Raw genomic sequence first — 12,446 nt, 5'->3', positions numbered from 1 at the left:
GCAATAGGCTGTACCATATAGCTGAGGTGTGTAGTAGGCTATGCCATCTAGGTCTGTGTAAGTGTATTCTGTGATGTTCCCACAATGACGAAACCACACAATGACCCATTTCTTAGAACATATCCCTGTCGTTAAGCGATGCATGACAGTACACATTCTCTCAATTCCACAGGACACATTTTCCAGAATAGATCATATTCTAGGCCATAAAAAAAGGTCTCAAAAAACTTAGCATGATTAAATAATGCATTGTGTATTTCCCAGCAATAAGGAAATGAAACTGAATCAAGAAGAAGGAATTTTGAAAAATCCATAAAAATGTTGACATATACCTCTAAATACATATGAATTACAAAGTGAATTATAAAATACTTTGAGATGAAAGAATGAAATAAAAACATTATCATACAAAAACTTATTGGATGCAGCAAAAGCAGTGGTAGAAGGAACTTTAAAGTTCTGTCTATATTATAAACTAAGAAAAATCTCAATTTAATTACCTTAGCCACCACTTTAAGATACTAGGGGAAAAAAGGAAACATCAAATCCAAGGAAATCAGAAGTAAGGAATAGGAAAGATTAGATTGGAAGTAAATGACATAGAAAAGAAAAAAACAATAAAGAAAATCAACAAAACCAAAAGTTAGCTCTCTGAAAAGATTTTTTAAAATTACTAACCCTTTACCTAGATTTGACCAAGAAAAAAAGAGTGAAGACTCAAATTACTAAAAGCAGAGCTCAATAAGAAATATAAGGGTTATAATGGACTACAATGAACAATTGTATGCCAACATGTTAGAAAACCTAGATTAAATGGACAAATGCCTGGAGAGATACAAATTACTGAAAATGACAAGAAAAAGTAGAACATCTGAATAGATATAGGACTACTAGAGAGTTTAAATTAGTAATTAAAAAAAAAAAAATGTTCCACAAAGGAAATACTAAGACCTAATGACTTGATTTTGATTGGTAAATTCTCCCGAGGATGGCTATAATAAAAAAGACAGATTATAGCAAATATTGGGAAGGTTGTGGAAAAAACATTACACGTGAATGGGGTTACGAATGGTCACAAGTTCTTTGGAAAACATGTTGGCAATTCCTCAAAATGTTAAACAGAATTATTATATAACCCAGCAATTGATTTGCTTTGGTCAATACTATTTTAAGAGATGAAACACAAGTAGAAGCTTAAAATGTATGTCTTATTGGAATTGCCTACTTCTACTTCTGTAATCAATGTGCAATAAATGTGACTAGCCTAATTCAGTGTTTCCAGGTGGACAAGGAGAGAAATATGAGGCAATGCCATCCTAGCTCAGCCCCTCCTAGTAAGATGATCTACAGCTTACCTGCTGCCAACCCACATGTGAGAGTAATAAATAAATGCTTACTGTTATAAATCACTGATACTGTGTAATTTATTTACTCAATAGCAAGCAAATCTTCTTCCAATTTACCTTTTCTCTCAGCTGTTTATAAAGTTTGAAAGTAACTGAATTAGTTGACCTCAAAAAACGTTTAATTTTTAAAAATAATCAATTTTATTAGTATATCACTGAAATAATCTTAAAAAGAAAAAGAAAGAATGGAATATGAGCTATAGATTCAACTAGATTTAAATATCTTTGTGACAAATGAAAAATTTTAGAATATAATGAGAAATAAATTTCTGTCAATCAGAAACAAAATTTATCACTGATGCCATTACATTACCCAACCAGAAGTATGTTGTCTTCTAAATTTCCCTACCAACTCTTGCTTTTCCAAACATACACATCTTATATGCCATAAATTTGAACTTTTACTTAAAATAATGTCATCAAATTAAATTTTAAATTGCCTTAAACATTATAGATGTCTTCTATATTTCTTTATGTACTGTTACATATTATAGAAAATCAATTAATATTTGTGGTTTGGTTTGTTATGATTGGTACCATGTCATTTCAACTAGCTGTCAAAGGCTGGCCCCATATCTAAACTTGTTTGAATAAATCTGATTTCTGGGTTTTTTAAAATTTCATGTAATTATAGATATTTTTAAGTCATTAAATCAGTTATTATTTTAAATTCTATTTCATAATATTTTGCTTAATCAATTTCTTTCTTTTTTTTCATGTTTTATAAATCACTTCAAATGCCAAATTAATATTTTTGTAAAAGATTATCTATAAAATATTCTGACTGATAGACTAGGTCCTCCTAGGTAGAATATTCTGTCTATAACCTTCTAAGGTTTGTAGCTAATCCTGATTTTGACTCCTTATCTCTTAAACTGTACATTTTTTAATCTCATTTGATGAATCAGAGAGATATCACAATGTTCTTTGTGAAGTTGGAAAAATTGTTCATGGCAAAATTTAATATTGAAGCTATACTTATGCACAAATGCACATGTCCAGACTATACAATTAAACCTTTTTTTTCTGAAATAAAAAATGTGGTTCTGTAATGAGAGTGTCTGACAGCTTTCACTATATTCAAGTCTCTGAAGTGAATTTAAGTTTATCCAATCTCATATTAAAGCAAAAGAAAATAAAGTAGAAAAAAAACATAGTTTAAGACAGATTTCTGAGGTTAGTTTGATGTCTTGTCCTCAGTAATCTCAGGTACCATAGCAACAAAATAGTCTTTATGATTGAGAAAAATTGTCATCTATGTGTCAGAGATACTGCTGACTTAATAGTAATGCTCAGGGTAGTAGAGTAAGGCAATCTCCTCACAATCTAAGATCTACAGATGCTTGATAGCACCTGCTACTTTATCCTTTGCATTCACCAGCATATTTCCAAACTTATTTTGATGTCTTCCATAGAAGAGATGTCATGCCCTATTGAATAATCTGGAAAACTGAGCACCTACTGTGTGCCAGGCTGAGAAAGGAGCATACCATAGATATTTTACTGCCTCCACAATCTTCAATTCCGACTTGGAAAGGACATAGGCCAGGACAATAAAAAAAAAGAAATTATTTTTACTTTTAACATATCTTCTGTGATTCACAGTCATTCAAATGTTATGCAAAAATATTGTGTTTGTTAAACACAAAAGATATCCATATCATAATCACAGAATCTATAAATACTTTGCATCATTTGACAAAAGGGACTTTGCAGATGCAAGTAAGTTAAAGATATTGAGATAGTAAAATTACCTTCAATCTGAATATTCAGATTGACCTGATGTAGTCACAAGAGTTCTTGTAAGAGGGAGGTAGATGTGATAATGAAAGCAAAGATCAGAGATGTTTAGGGACAAGTGCCAAGGAAGGAGTGCAGCCTCCAGAAGCTTAAAAAGGCTAGAAAATGGAGTCTCCCCTCAAGCCTCCAGAATAAATTTAGCCCTGACATCACATTGGTTTTAGTCAAGTGAAAATGACTTCTGATTTCTTATCTCCAGAATTACAAAATAATAACTTAATGTTGTATTAAGCCACTAAATTTGTGTCTAATTGCAACAACAACAATAGAAAAATATATTTAATACATTTTTACTGCACAAGTAGGTATTTTTTTTTCCCCTCTTCTACTGTAATTGTCATTAAGAGATAATACATCTTGGGAGGTTTTACAAAAAACTATAGCCTCTTATAGACTGTCCCAATATTAATCTGCATATATCTTCTCAAAGAAATATAGCAGGAAATTTAAAAGCTCCTTATATTTAGTGTTTTAGCTATGATGCTGCTCTTGCATTTAAACATAAGGAAAACAAAATGATTTTAGCATGTGCTTAGTAATAAAACCTGTGTAAGTTTGTTTTTAGTTTGCTCTTAAAATAGAGATCATCTTTCAAACAGTCATTTTTTTAAATAAAAATGATAATGAAAATGGTGGGTGTTTATTTTAAAATCTTTGCAATATATTTATCTCTCCATCATCTAAAAACCATTATCAGTTTTTATGACCATCAGTTCTGATAGCAAGAGAATGAACACACAAGAGTATGTGTGTGCGTACACACACAGACACACATGCACAGAAGGCTTCCTTAGCAACCAGATGTAAATGAGGCATCAGAAAACACCCACAGAGAAATATATTTTTTCTCATCAAATCTGAAAACACATTTTAAAAATACCTCAAATGATTTTTTGTATTAAAATCGGAAGAGACTGAAAAACAATATTTAAAGTAGAGGAAAGGAGGTAAGAATGTCCCTATGAAATATTGTTTTATTGCTTATATAAATATCCTATAATAGGTTTGACTTATGTCAAACAACTAAGAATTAAGAATGACCTTATTTCATCTACGGCCATGCTACCCGGAACAACCCTGATCCCATCTGATCTGGGAAGCTAAGCACGGTCGGGCCTGGTTAGTACTTGGATGGGAGACTACCTAGGAAGACCAGGTGCTGTAAGTAAGAAAAATAAAAAATAAGGGAATGTAAGCTGACAAGGTCCTTGCAATCTGCGAGGTCACCCAAGGGCTGCCTCTGCTAAAAAAAAAAAAAAAAAAAGACCTTATTTCCAAATACGGCCAAATTCTGCAGTTCTGAAAAAGATATAAATTTTGGCGGGAACACTATCCTACCCAGTATCTTCCAACTATTTCCTCCTAGAAAGTGTGCTCTTTAAGCTATAGATAGTGTTTCTCCAGTTATGAACAAATTGACTACATAAATTTGCAGGCCAATAGACCTATTTCTGATAATTGTTTATCTTAGGTGGAAATATGGTTCCAATTCGCCCTTTGCTTCTTGTCTGGGCAATACTGATCTCAAACCCTTGCCCCTCAAGTTTATATTGAATTTTTTCAGCTTCATGAAATTTCTTCACTGTGCTACTATTGACAGCCTAGTTCAAAAAGGTCTTCTTTTAATGTATAACATATGTTTCATCTTCTATCTCTACTTTAGCTTTGAAATGCTACTAATTTATGAGACTGAAAAGGATAATAGATTTTAAACATGTGTTTGCCTAACTAATGTCTTCTAATAGGAAAGAGAATTTGCTCACCTACCCTTAACTAAATAAAGCTGGGTCCTTCCATTGGGAAATGCATCCTGTTTTTCGTGAATGAGGGTTGGTTGAACGTGATCTGGAAGAAGTCTCTTGTCTAACCACTTAGATGAGGAGATTAAATCTTGGGAATTATTTGGCTTGTTTACGTCTGAGTTAGATTACTCTCATATATTTGTTCCACTAGGCACTTATTTTAAGTGACAGGCCAAAATAAAGTTCTTCTCTATTGATTTTAATAGCACTAATAACAACATAAGTACCTGAAAAAAAAGAGGTTAGACATTAATTTAAAAAAGGAAGATTAAAGACTTGAAATACTTGGAGAAACTCAGTGAATGGGAAATAAGTCAAGACAAATCCATGAAGATAAAGAAGGGAGAAAATTAAAATATAATTTTTGTAAGTTAAAGCAGATTGGCAAAAAACAACTGACTTATTAGAAATGAGAAAGCTGTCAGTAAAGGGCTATGGATAGACTGCAAAAGGTATGACTGAAGAGATATTGAATATATGGATGAAAACAGGGGACTTGATTATAAGTCTATATAAGAAGTCTTTAAACCTCCAGTTCTTCTCCTCAGTAATGGCAGATAATTGGAGAGATTAATAGAGGGCATATGGTTTGAAGGACACTAGGCCCAGTATAAGGTGGTCTGTCGTACTCAACAGAGGGTGATAAAGTGAACATTTACATGTTGAATTCTGAGATTTCCAGCACTCTTCTCTCGATCACATCTAAAATGCTAGCAGGCTGGTTTATTATTTAAAGTATGGGATTAGAAATTTCTCTTCTCAAAATCTAACCACTGCAAGAAAAAACATTTATTTTAGCAGTCTCCACTGAAATGGTGCAGTCAGATTAGTTAAAAATGAAGTTCACGTTTGGTGTGCTTCACTTGCACTCAGAATTTCCAAACAATTTTTTGGTCCTTCATTCTTAATTATGAGTAAACAGTCAGGGATAACCTGTTATCTGATAAATAACTCTAATCTTAAAGATAAAGACCAGAAGGAAGAAAGAAAGTATGAAAGGAAAGGAAGAAAGAAATAGAGAAAGAGAAGTGGTGGGGGGGAGGGCAATAAAACTTAGAGAAAAGATACTTTATAGGAGGGAGAGAACTTGAAAAAGAGTATAAATAAAGCTATTTTTACTCTTAGAGAGATAAATAAAAATATTACCCATAAAATAAAACTAGAACAGTTATTTCAAAAAAGAAATTTTCTGAGATCAAGACTTAGCTCTTAGAAATATAAAGCGTAGTAGCAAAAAATTAAAAAAATAGAAACAATGGAAAGATCATAAGATACACCTGCCGTCTTCCTGAAAATAAAGTAAAAATGTAAAAAAAAAAAAAGAAAAAGTTATTTTACAGATGATTTGGAGAATGAATTTCAACCAGATTTTACTAGGATGGAAATACTTTGGAAGCACGTCAGTGAAAACTCACAGGTCTAAATCAAAAACATTCTTGATATCGAACATTAGGACTATCTTACTTAAAAAGAGCAAAACGACAGTTGTAAGACAGATATTTAAACCTTTATGACAGTTATGAAAATCACACACCTATCTTGGCAATGTCTTGAAAGATGGAAGGGGAACTTCTCTGAGACTGATGCAAAGAAGACTGTCCATCTTTACCCCTAAGCTAATGAGTGACATTGAGTAAGTTAACTACCTCTCTGCCATTCAATTTCCTCATACTGGATTATTGGTCTCTGAATTCCTTTAAAGCTCACATCTCCTGTAATTTACTACTAAATGCCCACTAAACTTGCAGAATACATGTTCGTAAGCTTACATATTTTACATTTTTGCTTTTCCTAGCTGCAGATGGACATGTACATCACAGTGTTGTCGTTAGATTGCTTCTGTACTGTTCACACCGGACACTGTTTCCACTTTAGCTATTTACCCCTGAGTCCTGCCAACTCAGTCTTGTTTTAGGCCTGCTGCGCAGTTGCCAGCTGCTCAGTGAGACATCAAAGTGACATTGAATTGGTCGGAAAGTTGATAAACGATATGAAGTGAAGGCCACTTTGAAGTCCTGCAGTGTCACGAAAAATACCACTGTGGAACCAAAACAATGAGAAGTAAGGGGCAAGGCATGGACCTCCACAAAAAATGATCCTCAGGGGATAAAAAACAGTTCCCAGGAAAAGTATTAACAGGGAAAGGAGATGATAGCATGAAAAAATAAAAGTAATAAAGATTATATAAGTATCTCATATTTTTTTGAAAAATCGTGATGACTTAGCCTCAGAGACTTTCAGTTAATGCACCGCTGGGGCTGCTGTCTCAACATGTCTACTATAAATTGTGAGATGATAGTGTTGATAGACACTCATTATGTGGACTTTTATTCTGAACATCTCTGTTTCATCATCTGTTTCATTTTTTAAAAGTGCACTTTACTACTGAGAAAGGAACAGAAAAAGTAATGGGCATAGTGATTTTATATATTTAGTGATATGTGAATACACTTGATTTGAATTTTCAAAAGAAGTGCAAAAAAACATGATCTACTCATACTGAAACACCAGGAGTATCAGGTGCAAGTGTATCAAGCAATACACACAGGCAGAAATAAAACTCATTAAGGCAGCATCTACTAATTAGGTTTTTTCCCACTTTAGGCTCCAGAATCAATGTTAGAGTCAGGTAAGACTGAAAGGCTACATTTCAGATACATTTTACAGAGTCTATAGGAATTCTTTGTAGAGACTGTCAGGACCACAAGCAGTTTTTGGAAAAAATTAAATACACACTCTACAAGAACAACTTTTGCTGTAATATGAATGAGGTAAGTAGACCTCCTCCTCTTCCTTCTATTTTCCCTCCTCATCTTCTCCTCCTCCTCCTCCTTATGCTCCTCTCCGTCTCTCTCTCTTTGTTAAGAACGTATGATCACCTTTAGCCAGTATGGTTATGGAGGCTGTCCAGGTCCAGATTCCTTGGTGCCACATCTGTTCTGGAAAATCCTATGACTCTGAATATACAGTTGTTATTTTCCAATGAATTTTCTCAAAGCATCATCTTTATCTCTAAATTTTAGATAGAGATAAATTTGGGGTATATATTCCAGTCCACATATCCAGATATACATGATATATAATTTCATTTATATATTAAATATATGTAAAATCAACGTGTCATCTGAAAGTGTCAATTTTCTAAGAATTCATTGAACACCAAGGTATTCATGGACATGGCATGGATATATGTGTGCTGGAATCTGGTTTTCCACATGATTGGTCCATGCAGGCATCTGCTGCGACATCTCTCACTCAATCCTCTTGGCAGAAAATCTTCAGATCTGGCAGCATTCACAGTTAATTCTGTGCCATGTGTTGGCACACAGAAATCATTCCGCCCTTTCCAGGTCATGCTGGGGCAAAAAGAAATCTCTCAGAAACTACTGAAGTCAACATATGCCCCAGAACATCATAAAACAATATCTACTCTCAGGTGTTGCCACCTTTCTGTGCCATAAATCCCTCCAGCTGTCAGACTCAGAAGACTAGTTGGGATTTTTATGTCTCCCTATTCTCTGCTGAGGAAACGGAAAGGAGGCTCTCTCAATTGACCCACTAACTGTACACTCATCATTTCTCCTCCTATCCCTGGATTATAATGCCATCCGTCAAGCTTCCAGGGTTCTCAAATACTTGCTTTTATGGTATATCAATTCTACTCCAAATTTGGTTTGTAACCAGAATTTTATCATTTCTGTGAAGGCCAAAGTGTCTTAGGTAGCTTCAGGTTCAAGGTAGGTAACATAAGTGAGTCTAGTAGATGCAAAATGATAAAGGTAACTAACACTGTGCCTCATTGCTGGGGATACAAACACATGAGCAGGGACTGAGTCCAATGGAAAAGCATGCATCCCAGCAAAAGAAGACAGCTGATAACCGGGTCCTTCCACCGTTGTCATGTGGGAATATTGCCTCAGCTGTAAGAGCTGAATCTTTTAGAGAAGTCAGAAAGCTAGATATAAATATTGTGTTCCAATTTCAAATGTTAGCCACTATTTCTATTTTAAAACAATGTGTGGGCCAACATCATAGTAACCAATAAAACATTTCTCCAGGAGAGATTTGGCCTGAACGCTGCTAATTTGAGACCTTTGCTTTAAATACTTTTCACTTTCAGAGACTGAAGCCAGGAAGACTCCTTAGCTTTTATTCTCCAAAGTGACATACTCCTCCCTTGTGGCTATGAACTGAGAATGGCCTAGTTGTTTGAATAAAGAGAGGCAAAGGAGGGAAATAAATGCTGGGTAAAAAATAAAGTTAATAATTAAAAAAAAAAATCACCCCACTGTAGATGTCTTTGCTTCCTTTTGGAAGGCTCTGGAAGCTGGAGAGAGCCATCAGTGTACTCTTGAGTTCAGTGTGCTGATAGTCTCTGTCCGTGCTCCAACGTCTGGATTTTCTCTGTGCTCTTTCTGGGGGACAACTGAAGGCCCACAAGGAAGGAAAATCCTTTCTCACTGGAAATAAAACTGCTAATAAATCTTAGCTCATGTGGACACCTGGACCCTAATTCTTCCTTAAGCAGTGGAGACCTAGGCTCAGAGAGAGCTTTATCCAACTCAGAGTCAAGTTAAAAGAAAAAGCCTTCTTATCTTCCTTCCTCAATTTTTGCCGACTCCCAAATCCCACTTTTCTTATGACAGAATGAATGTTCTGCTTCAAAGGAATTTTGATTTTCTTCTTTCCAAGGACAGAAAGGATATTCTTTCTGTCTGCTACCAGAATTTAAACTTCCTATAGTCAAGAACCACAAAGACTATACTAGTCTTGTTCAGAGTCACCCAGCATGATGCCTGAAATGAAGCAAGTATTCCTCAATGAGTACTTTTTGAATAAATGAATGAATGAACGATTGAATATACTATGTTTGATTGATTGAATATTCAGCTATCTTTCACAACTCACCATATGTAACCATTTATATAATCAAGATGTATTGCTAGAGAGGAATCTATGTCAAGGGATGTGTTTAAGTATTTAATTTGCATGAATGATATAGAAATGAATAGTGAGAGAAAATATGAAGGAAATATAAGGATTTTACAAGAATCAGGGATATCTAAATTCTTACTATTTCAAGATAAAGGGTGGGCTAGACTCTGCCTTTCCAGGATTGCATATAGTCAGGATTAGAACAAACTGAGAATAAATGGAATTCCAGTGTATCTCAGACCTTGGTTGATAGAAGGTAAGGGAGTCTATACTTCATGATTACTCTGCTGTAATTTCCTAAGAAAATTCTAGGAGCTATGCTAAATCTAACTGGCAGGGTCTTCTAGCAAAAGAGTTACACACACACACACACACACACACACACACACACACACACACACACATTTATCAGAGATGCTTTGTAGCAAGGTAGCAGTGTCTATTGCATCAGTGTTTGGAGATGAGCAGCAAGAATGGGACAAATCAGAAAGGAGAAATAATTGGAATAGCAATGACTAACTCAATCTACTGAGTAGAGTGGTGACTAAGAGATTGGTGGAAGTTAGCTTGCTACTACTAATGAACAATAATGAGTCTCAGTAGAAGGATCAATCACTACACTAAAACAACTAGTTTGGTATAGAAGGTATATTTGTACTTCTTTTTATCTTTGGTTTTATATTTTGATATGTAACTTAGGGTGAAAAAACATAAAAAAACTCCACAATTAGTTGAAGTTTGAATTTTTAAGATACTTCTAGTCCACTGACCCATGATCTTCAACAAATACAGTGGGGCTATTGAGTTTCTTAAGGTGTTGAGTTAGGGCACTGATTTGGGCATCATTAGGGCATCATTTTTAATATAGGTCTCTAGGGCTATACATTTCCCATTAAGCATTGCTTTAGTTCCATCCCATAGATTATATTTTCATTTTCATTTATCTCAAAGTATTTTCTATTTTTACTTATTCTTATTTGAATCATTGGTTACCTAGGAGTGTGTTGCTCAATTTCCATATATTTGTTAATTCCTCATATTTCCTTCTATTATATATTATTTATTTCCATTTTGTTGAAGAACATACTTTGTGTGATTTCATTCTTCTTAAGTGTCAAAGTTTTTTGACACTTGGTATTTTTTGTTTTGTTTTGTTTTGTTTTGATGGCCTATCATATGGTCTATTCTGGAGAAAGTTCCAGGTGTGCTTAAGAAGAGTATGTATTGTACAGGTCTTGGGTGTAATGTTCTATAAATGACTATTTTAATTTGTTCATAGTGTTATTCATGTCTTTTATTTCCTTGTTGATCTTTTGCCTCATTGTTCTATACATTATTGAAAGTATGGTTTTAATATCTCAAAATATTATTTTGAATTACCACTTTCTCCTTGCAGTTATGTCAGGTTTTGCTTCATGTATTTTAGAATCTGATTATTAGGGATTTATATGTTCATAATTATTGTAATTTCCTGATAGATTGACAATTTGTCAGTATGTTTTTGCTCCTAGCCGTAATTTTTGTCTTAAAGTCTATTTTACCTGATGTTAGTATATCCACTCCAACTCTTTAATTACTATTTGCTTAGTGTATCTTCTATTCTTTTATTTTTTGTTACTTTCACTATGTTTTCTTAGTTATTTTATTAATGGTTTCCTAGGAGACAAAATTAACATCTTAATTTAAGCAACCTAGTTCATATTAATACCAGTTTAAATTTAATACTATACAAAAACTCTCTTCCAACAAAAGTGCATTTCATCTTCAAGTCTTTGTGCTATTATTGTCATCTAAATAATGTTTTTATTATTTATAAGCCCATTAACATGTCTTTATAATTATTGCTTTATGTAAATGTATTTTAAGTCTGATAGAAGAAGAACTACAAACAAATAATATGTTTATGCTATTACATTTATCTATGTAATTACTTTTATTGGTGCTCTTTATGTGTGGATTCAAGTTTTTCTCTAGTGTCCTTTCATTTCAGCCAGGGGACTTCCTTCAGGAATTCTTATAGAGTAGGTGCTAGTTAGCAACATATTGTCTCAATTTTTTTGAAAAATATGAAAATATCTTAATTTTTTTTTCACATTTGAAAGATAGCTTTGATGGATACAGAATTCTTACATGAAGTTTGTTTTTTAATTCAGCACTTCAACATGTCATTTTGTTGCCTTCTGGATTTGAGTTTCTAATGTAAATTTAACTATTAATCTTTCAAGAACCTTTTGTATGTGATGAGTCATTTTTCTTTCTGCTTTAAAGATTCTCTCTTTATATTTGTCCTTAAAATTTTGATTATGTTGTGCTTAGATTTGTATCTTTTTGAGAATACCCTACTTTGAGTTCATTGTACATCTTGGATGTATAGATTAATTTTTTTTTAATTAAACTTGGAAGTTTTAGGCCCTTATTTCTTCATATTCTTTCTGTAATTTTCACTCTCTCCTCTACTATTGGTTTTACTTTATGCATATGTAAGCATGTTTGTTGGTTTTCC

The 12,446-nt window shown here is 33.6% G+C and overlaps 1 pseudogene; it reads left to right on the top strand.

Annotated features, from left to right (window-relative positions):
* The first annotated feature begins 4,255 nt into the window (after positions 1 to 4,255).
* Positions 4,256 to 4,374, top strand: LOC111740170 (annotated as a pseudogene).
* The last annotated feature ends 8,072 nt before the right edge of the window (positions 4,375 to 12,446 follow it).

This window comes from Pteropus vampyrus, unplaced genomic scaffold, assembly GCF_000151845.1.
Source record: "Pteropus vampyrus isolate Shadow unplaced genomic scaffold, Pvam_2.0 Scaffold58, whole genome shotgun sequence".
NCBI classification, from domain to species: Eukaryota; Metazoa; Chordata; class Mammalia; order Chiroptera; family Pteropodidae; genus Pteropus; species Pteropus vampyrus.
This window is presented reverse-complemented; position numbering and strand designations above follow the sequence as displayed.